Source organism: Lemur catta, chromosome 7 (genome assembly GCF_020740605.2).
Source record: "Lemur catta isolate mLemCat1 chromosome 7, mLemCat1.pri, whole genome shotgun sequence".
NCBI lineage: Eukaryota > Metazoa > Chordata > Mammalia > Primates > Lemuridae > Lemur > Lemur catta.
In genome coordinates this window covers 47,388,821-47,411,560 of record NC_059134.1, presented here as the reverse complement: position 1 = coordinate 47,411,560, position 22,740 = coordinate 47,388,821, and the positions used below count along the sequence as shown (strand labels likewise).

At 41.6% G+C, this 22,740-nt stretch overlaps 1 long non-coding RNA gene across 1 annotated transcript; it reads right to left on the bottom strand.

Moving 5' to 3' along the window:
• Positions 1 to 602: 602 nt before the first annotated feature.
• On the bottom strand, positions 603 to 12,140 carry LOC123642257. Its single transcript, XR_006736416.1, has 4 exons — positions 11,948 to 12,140; positions 11,668 to 11,760; positions 11,006 to 11,070; positions 603 to 760 (listed from the first exon to the last, which is right to left on the bottom strand). It is a non-coding gene; the product is annotated as an uncharacterized LOC123642257 (long non-coding RNA).
• Positions 12,141 to 22,740: the final 10,600 nt, after the last annotated feature.

Genomic DNA, 22,740 nt, shown 5'->3' with positions numbered 1-22,740 from the left:
ATTTTTGAATACCATCTTCACAAATTTCAAGTACAGGATTACAGGATCATAGATTCTAGGATACATAAAAGAGATATTTCTTTAGCCCATTGCTTTTCCCCTCTTAGCCAATGTTTAAACTGGCTTTTACAATATCCCACGCAAGTGATCACGTGATTTCTCCTTGGACACCTCCAGTAACAGAGGATTTACTACCTCCAAGGTGATCTATTCTATTTCTGAACAGCAGCAGGGGTTAAATGTTCTTCCTTGTCTCAAGCCAAAATCGGTTTCCCTAAAATTTGTGCTGTGTTCTGCCCTTTGCGCCTATACAGGACAAGACAGTCCCCTGTACTCAGAGCGAGCCCTGACTATGTGAGGACGGTTATTGTCTCTCCCGAGCATTCTCCAAACATCTCCACCTGATGATGCTCCCTTTCCCCATAACACGGTTTTGAGCTCATTCTCTAGTCAAATGGGCAACGGACCTACTCCCTCCCACTCTGCAGAAGCATGAAAAGAATCTTCACATAAACAATCTTTTTCTCGATTCTCCCGTATTAAGTTAGAAAATCATGCAACTCGAGAACGCCCTATATATAGCTTTGAAACAAGCAGGAAAACTTTATTATTCACAAATTAGAGCTAAGAATATTGAGCTTTCAGGGTGGCTTTGAGTATTACAAGAGATAATAAACGCTGAATTAAATACTTAAACAAGTGTTGCTTGAATACTCATCATGTACTGGACACAGCGCTGGGCTCTGTGTGGGACACAATCCTGAAGAAGAGAGAAAAAACCTCTAACCTTATGGCGCTTACAGCCTGGACCCTGTAAACTAGCAGCTCTCCAAGGGTTGTGGAGTTTGAACTGAAGCTGGGGGTTCCCTGGAGGCAAATCCCCATAAGCTAAGCTGGAAGCTCAAAAATGGTACCCGCTGTTAATGATTATCTCGTGGTGAACATGGGGAAACCCATATTAATGCCAATAAAGCCTTTAGGCGTTACAACTTCCTTATAAGAGTAATACTTTTAGAAACAGAAGAAAGACCAGAGTGGTATTTCATACGAATAATAACCATTCTATCACCTACTGTCTTATTTTCTTCTCCTAGAAACCCCATATTTCCCATTATTCAAGGAGTTTTATAATAAAGGAGCTGGGTTAGCTTCCACTATGTGACTGTTTATTCCAATCTGGATCAGCTTCCTACCCGGGTCAAACCAAATGGGAGGTTCTGGTGTGGAGCAGCAGCTTCACCAAGGAAGGTACAGTTGTGCTGACAGGTGTGGTGCCAGGCTCCTTCCTCCTTCCACTGTCTGCTGCACCAATTATCCTGTCCACAGTTGTCTTCAGCCATCGTCTTATTCAGCATGCTGTGGATGACAGGATTTGCTTCCAACATCAAAGAGGCTTTCAGCTTTTCCAAAAGCTGTGCCTTGGCTTCCTTGTCATTTCACATCAAAGTTTGCTCAATGTTTGGTCAAGGAACTGATAGAAATGGAGGAGTTATTTACTGTGAAATATGTAGTCTCTTCTCAGTTGCAACCACGATTCTTCCTGTTTCTCTGTTACTGTCAGATAATCCGCCATCTTGGGTGGGGTGTGCATGAAACCACTACCTAACATCTGATGAGGGGAGGGAAGTGACCGCAGGATGTCACCATCTGTGTCAGAAGAGTGGCAGATACTTAACGGGAAGGACCTCACATTACCAGTAAAGCAGAGTTGCATTTCTGGGAAGAGGCTCCATGTCCACCACACTACTGGGATGAGAGTAAACATCTCTTTCATTAAGCCTCCTCCACTGACCCTACATGCTGACACGTTTTTAAGACTGTCTACATGGAGGCTAAAGCAACTCAATTTAGGATGCTAATCCATCATGTTGACTTCTGATTAACCCCTGTTCTGTGAATGCCTCTAAGATTTCTACTTTATCTATCATTAATATTACCATAAATCCCACCTTTAGGCAGATTCACATAGCATTCTTGCCTTTCCATGACAGGTTGCCTTCAATTGTCCTACACATTCCTTCCCTATGGTATATAAGCCTGAGGTGTTCAGGAGTAATGGTGTGAGTGCCACCATCTTTTCTGGTCTCTCCACCATCCACAACATGGCTTCTTTTCTTAAGTCCCTATTAAATGGTTTCTTTCTGAGAAACTGAACATGTTAGCCTCTCTCTTCAGCCTTTCAGCTTCCTTAGACTTTGGGGGAAGATTTGCATAGAACTGCCCACCATGAAACAGCCTTATGTCTTTGGGTATCAAACATAATGGTACTTATAGTGGCTAATATTATTTACAATTAGCCTGGCATTGTGTTTGGTACTTTATATACTCTATCTCAGTTAATCCTCACAATAATCTTCTGAGGTAAGCATTATTACTCTGTTTGCATATGAGAAAACTGGTTTATAGAGCAAGTGGCCTGTTGAGTGTGACTTCAATAAGATTCAGGCCCAGTCTGGTAATGCATAGAGCCTGTGATCTCTTCACTTTCTTTCCCCACCACCCCGTATATGTGAATCCCAATCCAGAAAAAAGGGGACTACCCTCAGAATGTACTTCCTCCCTTACTTGTTTATTCCACTCATTATTTATGTTCTTGTCTGTCTCTTACATAGGATTGCAAGTTTCTGTGAGGGGAAGATGATTATTAATCTTTGTATTCCTCCCAGAAAATAGAACACAGTAGAGTCTCAATAAATGCTACTTTAGTGAACACACACACAAACTATATTATATTCATGCTATAGCTGGAATTTCCAGCTCCTAGTTCAAAATTATGGAAAGGCCTCCTTTTTAAGATCAATAACAGGCTTGGCGTGGTGGCTCATGCCTATAATCCTAGCCTTCTGGGAGGCCAAGGCAGAGAATCCCTTGAGCTCAGGAGTTTGAGAACAGCCTGAGCAAGAGCAAGACCCCCATCTCTACTAAAAATAGAAAAAATTAGTGGGACTTGGTGGTGCATGCCTGTAGTTCCAACTACTTAGGATCTTGAGGCAGGAGGATCATTTGAGCCCAGGAGTTTGAGGTTTCTGTGAGCTAGGCTGATGCCACAGCACTCTAGCCTGGGCAACAGAGCGAGACTCTCAAAAAAAAAAAAAAGATCAATAACAAATCAAATCATCATATGTAGACTATGTGATTATAGCCTTTCAATGACTGAACAATAAAACCCCCTTTTCACTGTGGCTCCAAATTGCACATCCTCTTGCTGCCCAAACCAGATAGAAAAAATCCTCCCACCCATAGTGTGCCACTCAAAAGTAGCTGAGCAAAGATATGCAGTTGCTTAAATATGAATAGAAAGACTTGCTGCTCTGCATAAATAGAGAAGCTTCCTTAGAAGTACAAGAAACTGGTGGGAGTCATTGTGCAGAGAGCATAAGAGGAGAGATCACCCCTTTATACAAGATTGGCTTCACTTGGAGCAGAGGCAGACTGCGAGGCAGAGTTCTCAGCCGTTAGTATTTAAGGCTCTGACATCACAAAGTCATCATTCCAATTGGAATGGAAGAAACATGGAACAAACGCGTGTATAGGGATCAGCAAGCCAAGAAGGAAAACAGGCTGGGACAGTCTTAATAATAACTCTCCACAGTTATGGAGGGTTTCCTATGTGCCAGGCGCTTACATTATTTGTTTTAGTCTTTATAGTAGTCTGAAGGGTAGGTATGTTTTACAGATGTAGAAATGAAGCTTAGAGAAGTTAGGTAACTTGCCCAGAATTCTCCTTGTTGGTAAATGTAGAGCTGCGAGAATTGAACTCAAGTCTGTCTGACTCCAAAGCCTAAGCGCTTAACCATTAATGCCAATCATTAACTACACTTAACTGACCATTTCATCTATTCCTTGGTGAGCAAGAAGTAGAGGTTAAACATTAGAACCTCAGGGCATATTATTTATTGTCCTTATTTACATTATATAATAGCTAAATGTATAATCCTCATTCAGTGAGATAGATGCTGTAATTCTAAATTCATCTTTTTGTTGTCAAATTAAGCTCTAGGCTAACAACATTTTCTTTCTTTTTTTTTCTAGCTTACTCTGTCACCTGGGCTAGAATGCCATGGCGTCATCGTAGCTCACAGCAACCTCAAACTCCTGGGCTCAAGCGATCCTCCTGCCTCAGCCTCCCGAGTAGCTGGGATTGCAGGCATACTCCACCATGTCCCCGATAATTTTTTCTATTTTAGTCACCTGGCTAAATTTTTCTATTTTTAGTAGAGACAGGGTTTTGCTTTTGCTCAGGCTGGTCTCACTCCTGACCTCAAGTAATCCTCCCACCTCAGCCTCCCAGAGTGCTAGGATTACAGGGGTGAGCCACTGCATCTGGCCACATTTTCTAGATAATATAAAGAAACATCTGGACTCAGTATCTCCCTTTGACAATTTTAGTCAAGAAACTGATACCCAGAATGGGCAGACCAGATAAGCAGCAGCCATTACAGACTTGACCCTGATGAAAAATGCTACTTGTTTGACTTATATTTGTAGAATGGATTATGGTCTACCAGGTACTTTGTATCTATTATTTCATTTGATCCTCTAAGAATATTATGTGTTAGGTAAAATAAGGAATATTATCCCTATTAGACATATGAGGAGACTTGCCCAGAATTATAAAATTAGTAAGTTGTGGAATGGGACTCCAGGTCCTGAGAATTCAAAACCCAAATAAATGAATTTCTAGCCCTTTAAAATGCAAATGGAGCTGGTATGGTGGTGCACCTATAATCTCAGCTACTCAGGAGGATCAGGAGAATCGATTGAGCACAGGTGTCTGAGACCAGTCTGGGCAACGTAGCAAGACCCCTTGTCTCAAAATAAATAAATAAAACAAAACAAAAAGGCAAATGGAACTATGCTCAAATTTGGACTTTATTGCATATCTATCTTTGCTTCAGCTTTCTCATCTGTCAAATAAGGGTGAGGATGTCTATCTACCTCATAGGATTGTGAAAGTAAATGAAACCATGTAGGTAAAGCCCCTTCAATAAAGTAGTGAACAGAACAGACACGGATCCTGTCCTCATGGATTTTATAGTCTGGAGTTAGGAGGTGGGGAGTGAGAAGAAAATGTTCAATAATTACACACTTAACTATCAAGTTACAATAATGAAAAATGTTATAAAGGAAAAATTGGGTGACTTAACCTAGTGTGTGGCTCAGGGCAGGCTTTCCTAGGCAGTGACAACTAAGCTGAGACCTGAGGGATGTGTGATAATTAGCCAGGGGACGTGGGGTGGGGGCATAAGGAGCATCCTTGATGAAGAAGGTTGGTGCCCTTGAGGAAAAAAGAAATGACTTGTGTGGCTCGAGTTAAAGAGCTCCAGGAAGAATGATGTGATGGGGTGCTGGTGAGGTAGGCAGCCTCCAGGCCATGCGGGGCCTTGAAGGTCAAGTTAGACTTTTTGAACTTAATCTTCACAGCAATGGGAGGTAATCAAAGGGCTTTAGGCAAGGAGTCATCATGATTAGATTTGAGCTTAAAAAAAAAAAAAAAAAAAAACCCTTCCAGTTCCTAACTAGGGTAAGTTAGGATCTTTTAAAAACCTTTCCTTTATTTTTTTGAACAAACACTTCATTTGCACCCCTTACATTGCAAAGAGAGCTATAGGCTGTTTATTTCAAATGTAGAATCAGAGACTTATTAATAGAATGGGCAAGTACCACTTCCTCCCTTTACTACTTTCAAGTTCTAGGACAAGTCTCCTCAAAGGTGTTTCTGCTCCTACCACCTAAAGCAGTTGCTTCTTGCTGTAAGCAAGAATTAACCTCCAAATCCTGAAAGCACATTGAGAACCAGTGTGACATTATCTATTCTTTTTGTTGGGCAGACATTTATTAAGCATGAAGTGTGGATTCAGCACCATATTGGGCACGGTGGGGGGGTACGAAGATAGGTACAATAGAGGCTCTGTACTTTAAGAACTCAGTTTGGAGTAGATGTAGGCCAAGAAAATAAATAAGTAATCACAACAAAGTAGGATCTATTACAAGAGAAGAAGCAAGGAGGGAGTTACTCACAGAGCCTAGAGTCAGGAAACTTTTAGAAGAGTTGATTAGCACATGTGCTAATCGGTACATGCTGAGTAATTAAAAGTTTGAGCTGAGTCTTAGGAGGATGAGGGGAAGTTTAGCAAGCAGAATAAGAGGAGTAGGGAGTAAATAAGATCACGCATACCATAAAAGTGGTTTTTAAGATTATTTTATCAGCAGTAAACTGGATGGGTTGAAAAGGAGAGATTACAGGCGAGGAGGCCAAGTAAAAACCTGGGGCAGTAATCCCGGTGAAAGATAAAGAAGACTCGATGCTCACTCAGCAGTAACTGGGATTGTACTCAGTTTGCCTCCCGTTAAGTTGCACTCGGTAACACAGCACAGCGTAGGGCTTGTCAATGTTATTTGCATCTCCCCGTGAATGAGCGCCTGTTCTCCCTCACTGGGATGGAGACCATGTCATCTACTGAAATCCTTATACACCTCAAAACATGCACCCATCAAAAGCTGGGACGATAATTGCATTCCCTGAGCTGGGATTGGAGTGGGAGAGCTGGAAAGAGGGAGGCAGAAGAGGTAGGAAACCAGGGCTGGCAATGAGGGTCTAAAAGGATTTTGTGTTATCTTAAATTGCTTAGAAATATTATTAAATCAATCATGATACTATTCTAATGGCAGAATTTAATAAGAATAATGTTGCTGAGGTATGTTCACAGATGTAAAGAAGTTAGTAATTTATAGTTCCATTTAAAAGGAAGTAGACACTAATTATTACATTATGAATTACCCCATTTTTTAAACAAATATATGCACAAAAAGGTTTGGAATAATTTTATATAAGAAATTTATGGCTGGACACGGTGGCTCATGCCTGTAATCCTAGCACTCTGGGAGGCCGAGGCAGGAGGATCACTCAAGGTCAGGAATTTGAGACCAGCCTGAGCAAGAATGAGACCCCATCTCTACTAAAAATATAAAGAAATGATCTGGACAGCTAAAAATATATAGAAAAAATTAGCCGGGCATGGTGGCACATGCCTGTAGTCCCAGCTACTCGGGAGGCTGAGGCAGAGGGATTGCTTAAGCCCAGGAGTTTGAGGTTGCTGTGAGCTAGGCTGATGCCATGGCACTCTAGCCCAGGCAACAGAGCGAGACTGTGTCTCAAAAAAAAAAAAAAAAGAAATTTACAATTGTTTCTACATAGGTGGGATTCTGGTCATGCTTTTTCCCCCTCTCTGTTTCCTAATTTTTCTATGCGAAACAAATAATAAGGAAAACCCTGTTTTTAACAATGTAAATGAAATGAGAAAACTGAACTAAGAATGAAGACAGCAAGAAAGGTAAAAGGAAAAAGTGTATAATAGTGGATAGGGAATAGAAAAAAAGAAAGTAGAGAAAAGAGGTTGGTGGGATTGTTTTTTTAAAAACAGACTTTCTTATTTTTCCAGAAAGTTAAGGGGAAAAATATTTTTGTTCTCAGAGTTTTTCAGCATGCTTTCCAAGCCATCAAATTCCTAAATATAACCAAAGATGATTCTACAAGCAAGCCAATATAAACACAGTAACTGTTTATATTTCAACATTAACAACGTGACATCGGAGCTGCAAAAGATCTTTCAAATTAGCTATATTTGATTTTTCTCAAAAGTTTCCATTCTGAGTCCCCTTTTAAAGCACACCCCCTCCACACCCTGCATGGCTTTAAAATTTCAAGAAAAGGCAGAACCAGATTAACATAGTAACATTTGGGAGTGAGGATGTGAAAGAAAGGAACAAGAGGGAGGTGGTAGGTGGTTGAGCATTTGGGTAGGAAGGGGAAGGAGAGGACTTTTTCAGAGCCTTACCCAAAGAAGCACGACCCAAACATTAGTATTTGTTCAGATCATCTGATTAAAATGCATATTTTGATTCAGCAGGTCTTGGGTGGGACCCCCCAGGGGATACCCACGCTATTGGTACATTAACGATTTGGAGCAGCAAGGCCTTAGAATCTGGGAATTTGCTCTTCCACCCTAGTTGCATTTCACATTGGTAGCCTCTGGTTGTGACAACTTGTTTCTTTCTAACCTAATGGGTTTTTTGGGTTTTTTGGTCAAAATATCAAATAGTGGAAACTTTTCAGAAACTCATTTTGCCACAAAGCAAGATACAGTTCAAGGCACTGTGTATGGAAGTAAGTAAAAGGGGAAACAGAACATGGGCAGGAGCCCCTGATATTACATGTTATAAAGGGAACATTTGTACTGAGGAAAAAGCCCTGGACTGGTTGTGGGCAGACCTGGTTTCAATCCTGGTGATCCCTAACTAGCTGTGGCCTTTGTGCCAGTCATTTCTCTCTGTTTCTGTTTCCTTTCTGTTAAATAAAAGAATCAGTCTCTGTGGCTTCTAAAATCTTTTCAGCTCTGACACTTGAGGAGTCTCCAAAAGAGATCCTGTAGCAATAGGAGGGAGGAAAAGAAGGATGTGCCACCACACACACAGCTGCCAAGGATCCTGTACCTGTGGTATAATGGTGGAATTTCCCCCTTGTCTGCCCAGATGCAAAAATGCTAGTGGCGTGAGAGACTGGGAACTTGGCCTGGTATGAAATCCCAGTACCCTGACTTCCTGGTTTTGGCAATTTAGTCTTAGGACTCTGTCCAAGCCCCTATAAATAAGGCAGACCTTGTAAACAGGCCCTCTAGGAGTCCCATTGTAGCTCTGGCAGCTTTCAGATTCTAAGGTCCTCCATCCCCAATTCTAAGGCCTCCCTCGGGTGTCACCTCATTCCCCTGTACAGGTCAGCAAGTCAAATTCTGCCTCCTCTTGAACTTAAAGTCCCAGCCCAAAGGCCCGACTGCCCTCCTGCTCATGAACAAATCCAATTCTGGAAGCAACTGAAACGCTCCCCAACAGCACCCCTCTGGACCCTGAGGTTCCCAGGCAATGCAGACCCCATTTAGCCCCGGAGCAGCCAAGCCTCAGGGATTTGGGCAGGCTGGAAGATGACAATTCTTTCTCTGTGTTTAAGGCAGTCCCATCTGCAAAGTGGGGATCAGCCCCTAAGCTGATAAGCAGAGTGGGAAAGGGACCTGCTGGAGTGAGATTACCCGGACTCTAAGGTCCTACAGCTCCACCTCCTACCTCCACAAGCCTGTGCTCCTTAACTTTTAAATTACTAAACAGGCCTGTTGCTATTCTAACAGTTTCACAAGTCACCTATAAACATGCCAGCTTCAGGCCACTTCCTGTGGTTTGCCTAAGGACAGCTGGGAGGGCAGCCAAGTCCATCCACAGCCCCGAGACCCCCTCCCCCCGCAGACACTCACTCGGGCCATGACCTCCCAAGGTGCCCACTTGGGATGCAGGGACCTTAAGTGGCTGCAGGAGTTGTTATTTTTCCCTCCAGCCCCAGCCTAGGCTGAGCTGAATGATGTGGCTGTCTGGTACAAAGGCTGCTTTTTATAATGTTCTTCCTTGGTATTTTTGGTGTCTGGAGAGGGCTTCCTTTCCTCCCACAGTTAATTAGCAGCATCAGAGCATTTCCCTTTCCTCAACAGAAAGTCTGTTCCCACCCCTGAGGCCAGGCACAGGGGGTGGCAGGTGTGGCTAACTACTCCCTGAGGTTAACCTCAAACTTAAGCTTTAGAGCCCTACTTGGTTAGAAGCGATGTGAAATGCAGGGTTAGCTTCCATTCCGGGCAGCCTGCAAGCAGGCACACGTCCCTGGCAAGCTAGCATCCCAATCAGGTGAGGGGACAGAGAAGGGGGTGGGGAACCAATGTGTGTTTGACACGTTTGTGAATTGTTTCTGCAACAAAGACTTTTTTAAAACAACAGAGTGAAGCTTTATATATTTGAATGAGAAGCACACAGAAGGACCTATTGTCTGGAGGAAAAATTGCATGAGTAATTGTGCATGACTTCAGTCTTCCCGGTTGAAATGTTAGGCGTGTTAAGGATGATTGTGGGCATTCCAATGCATTCAGTGTGGGGAACAGGGAAGAAGGAGCTCCTGGGAGGAGGGGAGGCAGGTCGTCCAGCAAGACAAAGAAGGAAGGAACCTGAAGAGCTTTACTCCCTGCCTTGCCTTACTGGTTCCCATTTTTCCTCTTTTAATTGAAGTACCACCTCCTAGAGGAAGCCTTCCTGACCCTACCTCCTTCCCCTACCTCTCACTTTAGGTGTTCCTCTTGGTACACATCTTCTGTCTTTTCATTATTTACTAGACTGTGATGCTATTGATAAGCCATAGAGCAGTGAGCATGGACTCCAAGACCAGACTGCCAGGTCGTAGATGTGTCACCTTGGGCAAGTTAGTTATCTTCTCTGTGCCTCAGTTTTCTCACATATAAAATGATACTAACACATACCTTCTAGGGTTATTGAGAGGATTAAATGTGTTAATACATGTAAGAGACTTAGAACAGTGCCTGACATACAATATGCACTGTTGGCAATTATTTTTATTTACATCCCATTTGTTAGCACAGGATGTAATATATCATGTGTCCGTGGTTGTCAACCCTCATATGCATCATAATTGCTTGAGGAGCTTTAAAAATATATAGGCCATGGCTGAGTGTGGTGGCTCAAGCCTGTAATCCCAGCACTGAGGTGGGAGGATAACTTGAGGCCAGGAGTTTAAGACTGGCCTGGGCAACATGGTTGAGACCCTGTCTCTATGAAAAATAAAAATTAAAAAGTATCAGCTGGGCATGGTGGTGCACACCTGTAGTCCCAGCTACTCGGGAGGCTGAGGCAAGAGGATCTCTTGAACCCAGGAGTTCAAGGTTACAGTGAGCTATGATCGTGCCACTGCACTCCAGGCTGGATGACAGAGCGAGACATATAGGCCTGGACTCCATTAACTTAGGTGTGAAACTTGGTAATGGCATTTTGGAAATGTTCCCTGGGTAGTTTTCTTATGCAGCCAGGTTGAGAATCAGTCATAGATGTTCAATGAATATTTCTTAAATGAATGAATAAATGAATAAACTAAATGATATCAGAAAGAACAAACACAACTTACCCCATCATTAGGAATGTCAAGGCATGATTCCGTTTCCTTCAGAAACTTGGCTTTCCAGGGATGGGCTTCAAGAGAAAAACGTGACAGAGAATACAACGGAATATGTGAAAGAATGAATTACAATTCTAGTCATTTCAACATATTAAAATATTGAAGAAAAAGGAAAACAACTAGCTAGAGAAAATATTAGAGATTAATAAGTATTTCCTTTTGCTCTGCCTTCTGTTTATGCAGTATTACTGCCCAGAGTTACTATGACAACTGTAGCAGGAAGCTGAACTTTGACCTTTCCTCTGTTTTAATTTCATTTGCAACCCAATCTTTAATTTAGTGAGCATAATAAAAATTTTAAAGATCTCAAATAAAGCATTTGCACCACTTTAATGTATAATCAAGCATGATAATAGCATAATTATATTGAACTGCTTTACCTAGTTGGTCTACAAAATTTAAACTGCTGCTTATAGAACATGAAATCAGATGCCTCAAAATAGAAGTGAGAAACTATAGCCAGGACCCCTACTCCCAAGGAATTTATATATTAGTGGGGAAAATAAAAATAAATATACTGAAAATTAAAGAGAACAAATATAACAGAAACATTTAAACACAGTACAGTCATGTAAAGTGGGCTTTGGAGGTTAGACCTGGGGTCTACTTACTAGCGTGTGATCTGTTATTTCACTTAACCTTCCTGAGCTTCAGCTTCCTCATAAACCAAAGCTGTGGATTTTGATGCCTGCATCACAGGATCACTGTGAGGATTCAAAGCAATAATATATGTAAGTGTCTGGCACATTTTATTAAACGAGATTATTTTCATTAACAAAGACACTGTATTCCAACAGCACTTTTGATTGTCAGAAGTTTTATTATAAAAGGAGAGATAATATGGAAAGAGAGGAAGCAAATCAACATAGAGAACTAAGCACAAACACATACCTGACCTCCCACCATAAATCTCTTAAAAGGTGGAAAAGTAGCTCTTAAAATCAGGAAGTCCCTACCAGCACCAGCATACGAGAAAGGAGGTAGAGATTATGATAAAAATCTGGATGGAGACCAGTTGGGATCAAACCTCTGAAGAACCCGGACCAGAGTTGTTTATACCCCAAAACACTCCTAAGAAAAAATGTCTTTGGAGGCAGGGGCAGTGAATCCCCAAGCTCAGAGGAAACAAAATGTATAGGAGGAGTTGTGAAGCAATCATCAGGGTTATTAATCTTTAAACTGCCCTCTGAACAACAGATCCCTCTCCTCCTTCCTTCACGTCAGGGAGCTGTAATGATTGGTGGTGGGGTGAGGGCTGACCCCAGATAAAACACAGAGCTTCATTCTAACAAAGTAAATCGCTAGTCTGGGGAGGGCACCTGTTGGGGTGTGAGAGCCTGAGAGAAAAGGAGGGCAGGACTGGAAGTAACCCCAGCCGCCCTCCACAGGGGCGGAGCAAGGAGAAAGGAAAACTGTGTCTGCCCAGGCTGCCAACTGCAGCTTCATCAAAGGAAAAGCCTCCTTATGTTGCTGTTAGTGATAAGCAAAGCGAAGAGTGGGAAGGAAGGTGGTCTCCAAGCCTGCCTCCCTGCCTGCTCCGTGCGTCTTACAGAGAAGTCAAAATGTTCTTCTCACTCACAGAGTCCCAGCTGACCCTCCTTTCATCAGAGGACCTTGTAGGGGAAACAGATACCTCAAAACTGAGGTAAAAACTTAGACAATGTACCTATTAATTAACCTATCCTTCAAACATAGATATGAATAGAAAATCTAGGATCACCAGATACCTGAGGAAATTCAACAGCTCTAAAAAAAAAAAAAAAAAAAAAAAAAGATTAAGATGAACAAACTGAAAACTGATCCCAGAGGAAAGACAGATACTCAAATAAACAGAAAAGAACATTTAAAAAATTGTATTAATAAATAGCATCATCCTTAGAAAGATACACAAGGATATTGTAGCAGGTTGCTATAAAAAAGGAACAATAATTTCTACGACAAACAAAAAGCAAGAAATAAAAAGGAAATTTAAAAATATGAGGGTAAAACTAAATAAAGCAATAGATGGGATGAATAATAGAATGGATATGGAAAAAAATTGGGGATATAATCTGAAAGCTAAATGTGAGAAAAAGTCCCTGAATATACAGAAAAGATCAAGAATGAACAATTTAAGAGACTAATTAACAGACTGTTATGGACTGAATTGTATCCCCTCCCAAATTCATATGTTGAAGCCCTAACCCTTGATGTGACTGTATTTGGAGATAAGGTGTGTGAGGAGGTGACAAAGGTTAAATGAAGTCATAAGGGTGGGGCCCAAACCCAATAGTGATGGGGCCTTCGTAAGAGGAGGAGGAGATACCAGAGTTTTCTCTTCTCCAGGAAGACATAGCCAGAAGGCAGCTATCTGCAAATCAGGAAGGTTGTTTTGGACTTCCCAACCTCTAGAACTGTGAGAAAATAAATTTCTATTGTTCATGTTCATGTTCATGTACCTAGTTTATGGTATTTTGTTATGGCAGCCCTAGCAGACAAAAAGGATTGATTCAGAAGAGACTCCATTAATTCAAAAGAAGTGCCAGGAGAAAACTGAGAATTGGTGGCGAGGAGATCCACAAAATAATAAAATTAATTTTCCCCAGCCCAAAGAAAGGCTCAAGACTTCAGAGGGCTTGCCATGTGTCGGGTAAGATAAATTTTAAAAGATCCTTACTTAGACAAATCCTAGGCATGTTTCAGAGCCAAAAGGACAAAGGGAAAACCCTAAAAGTATTCAGAGAAGAAAGATAGGTTGTCTAAAAGGAGCAAAACTGAGACTGACTTTCAGACTTTTGAAAGGTAACTCTGAATGCTGGGCAGCAATGAAACAATAACTTCAAACTTTGAATCCAGCATTCAAATGAGAGAGCAAATTAAAGCCATTTTCTAACCTGCAAAAATTCAGACAATTTATCTCCTATGCACCATCTCTGAAGAATTACTTAAGGATGTACTGCCATGAAAAAACAATTAAATTAAGAAAGGAAGATATTGTATACAAGGAACAGTGATGAGGTGAGAAACTAGCAAACTTACAGTTAAGTAGTTTTTGATGCCCAATGTGGAAAAAACTAGAAACAATCTTGAATCAAATCCCAGATGAAGAGAATACAGGAAGTTTTATAAAATAATATTGTAGAAAAAAAGATGTAATTCATGAAAGCATCAGCATCTATAAAACACTTAAATCTAGAAAGAAATGTTGTTTATGAGTTTACTAAAGGACAAAAAATAACTGGAGAGACGTACTATGTTCCTGGATGGAGGAACAATAATGTAAAGATGTCAATTCTCCTCAAATTGATCTATAAACCTAAAAAAGTCTCAATTTAAAAAACCCAGAAATAGTTTTAGCAAATCTTGGTAAGCTGATTCTAAACCTCATCTGGAAAAGACAGAGAATAATGAAAACAATGCCTTAACAGAACAGGCTCAGTAAACTCATTCTAGAGTCCAGAAACAAGCATGTGTATGGGAATTTGCTAGAGACAGAGGTGACATTTAAAATTGCAGGAAAGAAATGGATTATCCCATAAGTCACACTGGACAATTGGCTTTCCATTTGGAAAACAAAAATTAAGTTTTCACTTCATACCACACACAAAATAACTTTCAGCTTGACTAAAGAGCTAAATGGAAAACAATTAATATTAAGAAAAAATATAGGGGAATATTTCTAGAATATGGAAATAGGAAGTCCCTCTTAGGTAAGTCACAAAACACAGATAGCATCATAAAAGATAAAAGGGACAGATTTAACTAGATGGTTTTAACTTTTTATTTTTACAAAAGTGGAAAAAATAGTGCAATGTAGCAATCTATATGCATCGCCAAACTGTAACAATCATCGAATTCATGGCCAATCTAGTTTCATCTATCTGCCCACCCTCACTGGATCATTTTGAAGCAAATCTTAAATACTATATCATTTCATTCACAAATATAGTTATCACATCCAAAAATATCAATAATTATTTAATATACTTAAACATACAGTTTGACTATTGTCTTAATTGAAGAGTTTCACACATCAAAGATACCATAACCAAAAGTTAAAAAAGAGTGAAAAGGACAAATTATTTGCCAACATGCAACAAAGGATTAATATCCTTAATATATAAAGAATTCTTACAAATAAATATAAAAGACAAACTAAATTATTAAAAAATGGGCCAAAGAGTTGAACAGGTAATTAACAGAACAAGAAATATAAGTGGCCAATCAACATATAAAAATGTTCACCTTGTCTCTAAATATAAAAGAAATGTTCAGTCTCATAGGTACATAGGGAAATCCACTTAAAATAAGAATGGAATGTTTTTACCTTTTAGGTTGTTGGAAATGAGTAAACTTGATAAAATCCAACATTAGCAAAAGTTCAGGGGGAATGGCACTCTCAAACTCAGCTTGTGGGAGTATCAATTGGTACAGCAGTTTTTAGAGGGCAATTTGGCTGTATTAAAATTTTCCATTTTCAGCCATTTAACCTACAGAAAAGCTTGTATGACAGTCAATTTTAAAAATTAATTAATTAAGAAAAAGCACATCAGGAGGCTCGCACAGCAGGGTAGGAAGTGCCAAGTGCTGTGGTTCAAATCCCAGGTTGGCCACTTACTAGTCATGCATCCTTGGGTAAGACTGCCTTGGCTGCCTTGGCTGCCTCAGCAGTGAACTAGGGATGATAATATGTAGTACCTATTTCATTGGGTTGGTTTGAGAATTGAATGCGTTACTATATGCAAAGTGCTTAGAACAGAGTCTAGTACAGACCAAGCAAGCAAAAGGTGAGTATTATTATTACACATTATATATGTGGATATTAGATGTTATATGAGGACATTAAGCTTCACATGACTTCCAATTTTGTGCTACTGGAAATAAGTGATGCTATGGTGTTTGCAGTGACACAAAATTGGAAGACCTAATATTAATATCTTTGAATAGGAGAATGTTACTATCATACTATGGAATACCATGCAACTGTTTAATAAAAAGGTGATAGAACTATACTGATTCTATCTGCTGTCCTAGAAAGATCCCAAGGACATATTGCTAAATGGTGGTGAGAGGGACAAAGCAAATTATAGGACAGTACTACAGCATGATCCCATTTTTTAAAAACTGCATGTCTGTATGTATGTATTGGACTTGTATCCAGTGGTAAACCAAGGTGGGGCAATGCAGGGGGAGCCATCAACCCTGGGCATAGGCAATAAGGGGGTGCATCAACTGAGGATCATTTAAAACAAGAGTTTTAAACAATAATTTAAAAAAATTATGAGTAATAATAAAACTTACTTCATCTGCTTTTTATTATCACCGTGTGCTGTGAATCTACTTTCTTTTTTCTTTTCTTTTTTAATTTGCCGGGAATACTGTGTTGAGATGTGCTGTGAATCTAAACAGTGAAAATAAACTATGCCAATACTTCCCCCTGCCCGGACAGACCACTCCTCCCCTTCCCCCAACCCCTAACCCCGCACGCCACTGCATGTTCCTATGTGTGTAAGTGCATAAAAAACTTATTGCAGATACTTATAGACAGTACTTAACAAACAGCAGGATAATTTACAGAAGAACGTGAGGTTGAGTGGGGGTAAGATTTTTACTTTTTATTCTCTACTTATTCATTTTTTTTTTAAAAAAAATTGCAAAGACTATATTCATTTATTTATAATTACTTGTATAATTAAAACTTTTTGAATGTCACAAAAGAGATAGCATGGTAGGAAAAAAGATTTATTGCAGGAAGTCATAAAAATGGAGTACAATGGTAGTGTACATATACCATGCCCACCGGTATTTGAGATCATGGAATATGGGTTAAGGTGCAATGACTGGATTTTCAGACGTGAAAATCAGAACCCAGTGTCTGCCAAAGGATTTTTAGTGTGATTTCTGAGTAGGAGAGGCAGCCTGGGTCATTCACTCTAGATGCCAAAATAATGGAATTTCTGAAACAATCTGAGGGTTTATTATTACAAATAGATTGAAACTGGGCCTGTCCAAAAATCCCCAATGCCATTCCCTTTTTGGATCCTGTTGGAACTGAATTCCTCCTGACACAATAGCAGTTTAAAAGTTAGCATTCAGCCTGCTTTATCCTAACTCCCCTAGGTGCAAGGGCTCATAGCCCTTCCTCCCTGTGCGATCTCCCAGGAGTCCTGATGGAGCACTCCTAACTTTTCAGTTGCCTCAGAGACATCCCCGGGCACTCTGTCTGCCTTTACCTGCCAGAGTAGCTGTTTTCTTGACTCTGTCAGCCCCTCTGATTCCCTGTGAGCACCACCACCCCCAGCCCCAGCCCAGGCAGGGCTCTGATAGCAATCCTGCTGAGGCTAGCACAGCTGGTCCCGGGCCAGGGTAAGCTGAGGCCATGGGAATGAAATTGCTGGGTAATGAAAGGAGGGCGATAGGCCCAGAGACGGAGAAAAGAGTTTGCCAGGAAACCAGACAGAGCGGGGCTGAGTGGAAGAGAGAAGTTGGAGCAGGACTCACAGCACATCTTGGGGCCACTAAAGGAAGTGGGAGAGAGGTAGGAACTAAATGTGCACAGCAGTGTGGTTTCTCAGTGTGAGAAAGGAGGGCAGTCACAGAAACATCAAGGTAAATGCATGGATCCATCACTGGAAGGACAAGCAAAAGGTTCCAGTGGGCCCCAGGCTGTTCTGCTGGGCAACAAGGAGAGAACATGGGTCAGAAAGACCCGCTCCGCACCCTGGCTGTGTGACGTGGAGCAAGCTCCTCTATCCCCCAAGCTTTACCAGTAAGTTGGGGTCCTTCTAAACATTAAATGAGTTCAGGTAAGTAAGGCTCTCAGTCTAGGGTTCAGGAAATCTGAATTTCTTTCTTCGTCCATCAAAATGTTGGTGATGGTGATGAAAACTCACCTGCAGCCTCTTGCTGCCTGTGTTTTCCTCAGTGTGAGCACTCAACACACCAAATAATAGTTAAGTATGAGAGCTATCATTTATTGCACGTGTATTATTTGCAGGCTCTGTTCTAAACCCTTTGCAGTATTAACTCAATCCTAACAATAGCCCTATGATGTTGGTAATATTATTATTCCTAGTTTACAATTGAGAAAATTAAGGCTCAAAGAAGTTCAGTAATTCTGGGAGGCCAAAGTGGGGAGGATTGCTTGACACCAGGAGTTCGAGACCAGCCTGAGCAAGAGTGAGACCCTGTCTCTACTAAAAATAGAAAAATTAGCCAGGTGTGGTGGCACATGCCTATAGTCCCAGCTACTAGGGAGGCTGAGGCGGGAGGATCGCTGGAGTCCAGAAGTTTGAGGTTGCAGTGAACTATGATGACACCACTGCACTCTAGCCCAGGGCAGCAAAGTGAGACTGTCTCGAAAAGAAAAAGTAGTTCAGTAATTTGTTTAAGATGACTAGCTAATAAGAGGCAGAACTAGGATGAAAATCCATCTCTAACAACAAAAGCCATGCTCTTTAGCATTGCACTATATTCTTTCCCAAAATAGGGAAAAGGTGAAACAAAGGAAGGTCCTAGCAAAGGCATCGAGGGGGACGAGGAGGGCTCCGACCCTGCATGGGAGCAGCTGCTGGAGGAGACGTCCTAGAAATCTCCCATCTGACCGTGGGATCCAAGGCAAATGTAACTGCCAAGATGAAGGAAGAACCCCTCCCCCACAATTAAAAAGATTTGTTCTGTAAAATTTGGATTAAGTCAAAAGGCCACATGAGGCCCCGAGGCCGCAGGTTCCCCCACCCCTGGAGGACATTGGCTCATGTCATGAAAGTATCTTGCAATAAAGGAGGGTAATGTGGTAATGAGTCCAAACAGAAGGGTGATGGGTCAGCAGGCAGTCTGAAACAAATCGAGTCAAAGTTTGTCCGTGTGTCTACAGCTCTGCCCACTCTGATTCCAAACATTCTGTCCTGGTTCTATAGGTAGAAAGCTCTGGGAAGAGAAGGGGCTGAAGGAGATACTGCCTGGGGAAGGTTAAAGCACAAAACAAGTAGAAGAAATTACTACTGTCAATGTCGTAATGTCAAGGGTATTAGAGGTTTTCATTAAGGTTATAACCATTGCCACTACTTCATTTATTCACACATTCATGTGTTTATCCAGGAAACACAGAGAACCTACCATGTTCCAGGCCCTGTGCTAGATACTGGGACACTGCAAGGGATCCCCAGGAAATTACAGTGTAGTCAGCAGACAACAGAATGGGCTCTTCCAGTCTAACGGGGTAAAAGCTCTGCGCTCAGTGAGGGCCTGTCACATGCACACACATGACCCTTCCCGCAAGGAGGCGATTGTGCTAGTAGGGAGTCTGGAAACACTTCCTACAATGTGCAAGACAGAAAGCTTCTTTGAGAAGTAGTCCAACTCTCACTGTATGGAGAAGAAAACTATAGACCTGAGTTATAAAAAGGATAAACTGCAGCTCAAGACTTCTGATGTCAGTTACAGCTGAGTGGCACCCTCACAAGTGCAGCAGGAGTCTGAGGGAGACACGAAAGGCTTCCTGGAAGAAGTGGGACTTAAGCAAGGCTTTCCCAGAAAAATAAGTTGCGTGTATGTGTGTGTGGTGGGGAGATACCTGGTTTTAGATACTGGCTAAATTATCCCTTAAGGCTGTTTAATTTTTTTTTTTTAAGTTTTTATTTATTTACTTTTGAGACAGAGTCTCGCTCTGTCGCCCTGGGTAGAGTGCAGTGGTGTCATCTTAGCTCACTGCAACCTCAAACTCCTGGGCACAAGCGATCCTCTTGCTTTAGCTTCCTGAGTAGCTGGGACTACAGGCCTGCACAATGACTAATTTTTCTATTTTTAGTAGAGATGGGGTCTCGCTCTTGCTCAGGCTGGTCTCAAACTCCTGAGCTCAAGTGATCCTCCCGCCTCGGCCTCCCAGAGTGCTAGGATTACAGGCATAAGCCACAGCACCCGGCCAGATTTTTTTTTATCTGTTTTTTTTGGTCACCAAAAGTCCTTCAGATCTGCAATTGTTTGTTTGTTTGAGATCTGCCACCACATGTCATATGATTAGTTGCGCAGGCTTTGGAGTCTGACAGACTTGTGGTCAAATCTAGATTCTGACATTTTTTATCTGTGTAACACTAGTTTCCTCCTCTGTTAAAAGGGGATAATTATACTGCCATGGGATAGTGATGAATATTAAATGAAGTGATACATGCAAAGCATGTTGCATAGGGCCCGACACTCAGGAAACACCTAGTATAACTCCACAAACATGATAATTATTTACCTGTATTGATCCTATGACATTTTCAGTGTGCCCTGAATTCATTCGATTGCCATAAATTCTTTCACCAAACAGGCATGGTGGCAGGTATCATGCTGGATTCTGGACACAAAGCCCCGTACCAGACAGACATGTTCCCTGCCTACTCATGGCAGTCTCGATGTCAGACGTGTAAACACTTGAGTGTAGGACAACATGAGGTGCACTGGTTTTTTACTTCAAAGCATTACAGGTATACAAATGTTTTTGGTTATATGTATTGATTTTGTTATGCTTGAGTCAGGGTTATAAGTGTACCCATTACCCAGATAGTGTTCATTGTACCTGTTAGGTTTTCGCCTCCTACCCCTTGTGTCACCCCTGTCACCTCCCCACACTTGATTTTCTGCTGAGTTTTACTTCCCTCTGATGAAGTGCACTATTAATAGGGGCAGGTGGCAATTATTGGTGGTCATCTCCACGGGGGCTCTGGAACTGCAGGGCCACGCTGGGGGCTGATGGGGCCTGACCTCACCAGAGTGCAACCACCCTGGAGACCCACCAGTAAAGTCCTTGCCACTTTTGGACAGCTTTAAGCTTGCTCTGTATTATTTACAATGTCATTTCCACTTAGCAGCAGAATAGTCTAAATAGGAAAAAAAGTTTTCTCTTACTAGTCCAGTATCCAGCAGAAACTGCGAGAATCAGTAAAAATGTGCCTCCTCTCTCCCAGTGTGTTGGGTGCCTGTGGTAGCAGGCATCCAAGGTGGTCCCAGTGATCCCCACCTCCTGGTATTCACACCCTTGTGTAGTCCCTTCCTACTGTGTGGCCAACAGAAAATGGCAGAAGGGATGGCAGTCACTTCTGAGATTAGGTTACAAAAGATACTGCAGCTTCCCTCTGGGGTACTTTCTTAGACGTACTCTCTGTCACATCACTTGCTTAGGAAGAAAGCTGTGTCTTGAGCAGACCTATGAAGAAGCCCACATGATGAGAAACTGAAGCCTCCTGCCGACAGCCATATGCATGAACTTGGAAGTGGATTCTCCATCTCCCAGTAGGTCTGTAGAGACTGAAGCCAAAGCTTAACTCCACGAAAGGCCCTGAGGCAGAACTACTCAGCTGGGCCATTCCCAGATTCCTGACTCTCAGAAGCATGTGAGATAATGAATGTTTGTTGTTTCAAGCTGTAAAGTTTTAGGGTAATTTGTTTTGCAACAACAGATAACTAATGCAGTGCCCCTCCTTTGTGCTTCAAGCACTCTGCTCCTCCCCTGATAAGGCATTTGCTACACTGTGTTGCAATTACCTGTTTACTTGTCTGTCTTTTGATCAGACTGTTGGCTTAATGGAGATCATGTCTACTATCTACTCATCGCACACGCCCAACCCGTAGCAGGTGGTCAAAAACTTTGTTGGATGAATAACTTGCATTTGTATAGCATATTAGAAATGACAATGCATACTAATTAATGTGTATTCATTCTGTCATGTAATCTTCAGGCAACCCAGGAGGTAAGTACTACTATCTTATACCCATTCAGTGGATGAGGAAATTGAGGCTTATTGACTCATTTATTATAATATCTCACAGCCAGCTATTAATAAACTCAGGTCTCAAATCCAAGTCACCAAGTTCCTAGTCTATGCCCTTTCCTCTATACTGAGCTGTTCTTCACCTGGCTTGGTGGGGGAAGGGGTGGGAGAAAAACTAATCTGGAAAATGGGACAGTATCTAGTCATAGATGGAGTGCCAAAGAAGTGGCAGTGCAGACACAGGTGGCTCCTTTATGGTAGGCCCAGTCTCTGCAGGCCTCTTCACCCCACATGATCATTCGGTATCTCATTTAAAGCTCACAAAAATCCTAAGATAGGAGATTAGTAACTTTCATTCCCCCTTTACAGATGAGAAAACCAAGGCATGATTTCATATCTGCTAAGTAACAGAGCTGGGGCTGAAGCAGAGGTATTCAAACTCCTAGTTTAAGGCTCTTTTTGTAAAACCCAAACTTCTTGCTTTTCCCAGGACTGGTTAGCTAGCTGGGTTTGCACTCCAGATTTAATTTCTTTTTTTTTTTTTTTTCTTTTTACCCCTCCCTTGTGCCCCCTCCCTTCTTCCAGATTTAATTTCTGGTTCCACCAGGAGCACACAGGGCCAAATATCAGAGTCTCAGATAATGAGCACACCTGCCTATCTAATGCAAGAATGCTACCTGTGTGGCTATGTCCTACCTCATGCTGAGCTTCCATCACTGATTCTGGGGGCCAAGGACAAAGGTTTCACAGTATCTCTTTTATTCATGAAAGGAAACGTGCTGTTGTGCTTAGAGTCAGCTTGAGTTTGTACATCTTTCAAATGACAAAAATAATTGCAATAATGATTAAATGAGAAGATGTATGTAATATGGCTGGCACATGATAGCTATTCTCAAGCCTGTAAACACTCTCTCCCTCTTCCAGCTCCCTTAAAATTCCTATGAGACATTT